This window comes from Euphorbia lathyris, chromosome 9 (assembly GCF_963576675.1).
Source record: "Euphorbia lathyris chromosome 9, ddEupLath1.1, whole genome shotgun sequence".
Taxonomy (NCBI): Eukaryota; Viridiplantae; Streptophyta; class Magnoliopsida; order Malpighiales; family Euphorbiaceae; genus Euphorbia; species Euphorbia lathyris.
The window spans coordinates 49,582,457-49,586,484 of record NC_088918.1 but is presented as its reverse complement, the minus strand read 5'-3'; the positions used below and the strand labels follow the sequence as shown (position 1 = coordinate 49,586,484).

The following is a 4,028-nucleotide window of genomic DNA, read 5'->3' as shown; positions in this document are numbered from 1 at the left end:
AATAGAGGTAGTAAGGAAGGAAAGGTATCAGATTTTGGAAGAAACAACAAGATAGACTTTTTGGAAGGAGAGAGAGAGAGCTCGATAGATGGAGTTTCAGAGCTTTGAATTATCTGATTGCTCACTCGCCTGTATGAGTGAGTAATCCTTTTGAATGGGCTCGGCCAGTAGGGGCCGGTAATGTAAGTTCTCTATCCTAGTAATGAATGAAGGATGTTTATGCATGAAGTGCTTGTTGAGGTTATATATTTGATTGCGTATGCATGTATGCTTGTGTTAGATGAATGATAGGACACTGCTTTCATCTTCACTGAACTCTCTATCAAGCATCCAACCCCGAAGCAGAAATGTTAGGTGGTTTTATCAAGGGTTTTCTCTTTTGAAATGTTGCTTCAGTCTTAATGCAAGAAAGAACAAGCCTTTAGGACGCTATTGGTTTTAGTAAGTCTTAGAATCTTAAGAACACACGAGAGTTGACTTAAGTGAGAGATAAAGCAGAAACCTTGGCTTCAGTTGCATTGTTCATGATTCATTAGGGTAGAGCTTACGGCAACCTATTCCGCTGTGCATAGCCTGTTCACTTTGTTATCATCTTCAACTAATCATTTTTAACACGTAAAGTAATCTGTTTAATCTCCAATTTTCACGACTACCAACATCTGTCAATATAAAAGAATCACGCACTACAAGCACCCTGTTCATAAAGTATTTCTCATAAACTTTGGTCATCAATCCCTGTGGATACGATACTTGACTTATCACTTTATTACTTGTATCTAGTGCACTTGCTAGAGTCCACAAAGGAGACAACAAGTTTTTAGCGCCGTTGCCGGGGATTGAAAGCAACAAATGTTATACGAAATTTTCTGTGAAACAAGGTGTTTTTAATCTGTTTGCTAAATAGTGCAGCCAGAAGGAGTCTTTATCGGTTTATGCGCAGAGCTGGACCTCCTATTTTTCCTATTGATCTCGAGTTAGAGAGAATGTGTAGACAAAACAGAGCAGGAGCTCGACGTGCGAGACAAAGAGAACGACAAAGAGAGAGAAGAATGGCTGGAAGGGTACCACCCGAACAACCAGTCCAACCAAATCAAGAAGAAGAAGGAGAGAATAACAATCCTCCTGTCATGAGGATCAGGGACTATTCGAGGCCAACTACTGAAGGGCACTCGTCGTGCATCGTGTTGCCCAACGAAGGGAACAACATGTTTGAGGTGAAAGCATCGATGATACAAATGTTGCAGGCAACAATACAGTTCAATGGATACCAGTCAGAAGACCCAAATGGGCATATCCTGGAGTTTATCACACTATGCAACACTTTCAGATCAAACCGAGGCGTTTCCGACGATGTGATCAGGCTAAAGCTGTTCCCTTTTTCTCTGAAAGACAAAGCAAAGAACTGGTTGAAAAATCTGCAACCAGGGACGATCACCACTTGGGAAGAAATGGCCAGCGCATTTCTGATGAAATACTTTCCACCGAGACAGGCCATTAAACTCAGAAACGAGGTATCCCATTTCGTGCAAGAAGAGGATGAATCTTTAGCCGAGGCATGGGAGAGGTACAAGGAGTTATTAAGAAGGGTACCAAATCATGGCATCCCCATGTGGATGCAGATGCAGAACTTTTACAATGGAGTCACCAACATTTATAAGATCCAAATCGAATCCATTACAAATGGGAATCCTGAAGACCTTGAACCCCAAGCCTTATATGACCTAATTGAGAGAGTAGTAAGCACGAGCTATAACTGGCACTCTGCGAGAAGTGAAGGAAAGAGAATGGGGAATGAAGATGTGGTGTCAAAATTGACAAGCCAGGTGGAACAACTTGCCAGGCAGCTCGGCAAGATAAATGCATCCTCGATCCACAACGAACCACCGTTCAATGATATATGTGATTTTTGTGGAGGACTTCATTTTAACATCAACTGTCCCAGAGTCAAGCAAGGGAAGGGAGCACAAGCAGAATGCGATTATGCAGGTTATAATCAGAGGACTCCACCTAACCCATACTCTAACACATATAACCCAGCTACAAGAAATCATCCGAATTTCGGATGGACAGTCTAGACCAACCAGCAAGAGCAACCGAGGTATCAAGAACAACCAAGATATCAACAACAACAAGGAGGACACTACTAGAGGCAACCTCAACAACATTATAAACAACATGTGCCACCAAAAGAAGATGTAGAGCCAGACATGAAGACAATGATGATGCAGTTCATGAAGCAGACACAGGCGTCAATTAAAAATCTGGAAACACAAGTCCATCAATTAGCTGCATCTACGTCAAAAGGAAAATGGAATGATGCCAAGCAACACAGAGCCAAACCTGAAGGGCGACATCATGGCTATCACTCTGAGATCCGGTAAGCAAACTCAACCAACTTTATCAACTGATGAAAATGCTGAGTGTGCAGGAACATCCAAAGAAACTGAAGGAGAGCAGGAACAAACTGTTCCTAGTCAAGAAGAAGCCGCAGGAGAAAAATCCACCAGTGAGCAGGATCGGGAGGAACGCGGAAAGGTGTACAAGCCACCTCCGCCGTATGTTCCACCTGTGCCATATCCGACGCGGTTAATAAACAAAAAACTGGAAGAACAAAATTCTAAGGTGCTAGACACCTTGAGGAAGTTGCATATCAACATTCCTTTCGTAGAAGCATTTGCCCAGATGCCAACATACGCGAAATTCTTAAAAGACATCCTGTCAAACAAGAAAAAGCTAGAAAACATATCAATGATCCAACTCAATAGGGATTGTTCTTCAATACTCCAAAACAAGTAGCAGCTACTGAAAAAGCTAAAAGATCCAGGGAGTTTTTCTATTCCTTGTTCAATTGGAAGCTTAAATATTGAAAATGCACTATGTGACCTAGGAGCTAGCATAAACCTAATGCCATATTCTGTATATGCTAAACTAGGATTAGGAGAGCCACAACCCACCAGAATGTCTATTCAATTAGTCGATCGATCAGTATGTTACCCTAGGGGAGTTGTGGAAGTTGTGTTGGTCAAAGTAGGAAAATTCATATTGCCTGTTGATTTTATCATAATGGACATAGATGAAGGCCTGCATGTTCCTATTATCCTAGGTCGACCATTTTTAGCTACGGGTAAAGCATTGATAGATGTGGGAGAGGGAAAACTGTTTTTAAGAATTAATGGGGAGGAGATCATTTTTAAAATGAATGAGGCAATAAGACGAGCTAACACTAGTGATGACACATGCTGTTTCTTAGATGAGTTCCAAAGTCTATATCCCCTTTGCAGGAACAGGACACTCTGGAGACTCTATTGGGAGAAGAGGTGAACTTATGTGAAGGAACATACTGTTCTCTTGAATCCAGCTTACCCACACCTCCGTTAGATCCTACTGTCCCCACTCATCAAGAACCACCGGAGATACCAACTGTACCATTATCTAAACCTGAACTGAAACCGTTGCCTTCACACCTCGAGTATGCATTCCTGGAACCACCCAGCAGGAGTCCAGTTATTATATCTTCAAAGTTAACTCCTGATCAGAAAGCTCAACTCATGGAGGTACTGCGAAGGAACAAGGAGGCAATCACATGGAAAATTGATGATATCAAAGGAATTAGTCCAGCAGTCTATATCCACAGAATTTTGATGGAGAAGGATCACAAGCCATCTATCCAGCCACAGCGCAGATTGAACCCCCACATGAAAGAGGTCGTGCGAAAAGAGGTGATCAAGCTGCTGGATGCCAGAATTATTTATCCCATTTCTGATAGTGTGTGGACCAGCCCTGTTCACCTTGTACCAAAGAAGGGATGAACAACTGTGGTACTCAACGAGAAAGATGAGTTGGTCCCCACGAGAACCATAATAGGATGGCGAGTTTGTGCGGATTACCGAAAGCTCAACAAAGCCACAAGGAAGGATCATTTTCCTTTGCCCTTCATTGACCAGATGTTAGAATGGGTAGCGGGGTATGCATTCTATTATTTCCTTGACGGTTACTCTGGGTACAATCAGATTGCAATTCACTATGAG

The 4,028-nt window shown here is 42.3% G+C and overlaps 1 non-coding gene across 1 annotated transcript; it reads right to left on the bottom strand.

Moving 5' to 3' along the window:
- Positions 1–1,496: 1,496 nt before the first annotated feature.
- LOC136207637 (small nucleolar RNA R71) lies at positions 1,497–1,603 on the bottom strand. The gene has a single exon (XR_010676768.1). It is a non-coding gene; the product is annotated as a small nucleolar RNA R71 (small nucleolar RNA).
- Positions 1,604–4,028: the final 2,425 nt, after the last annotated feature.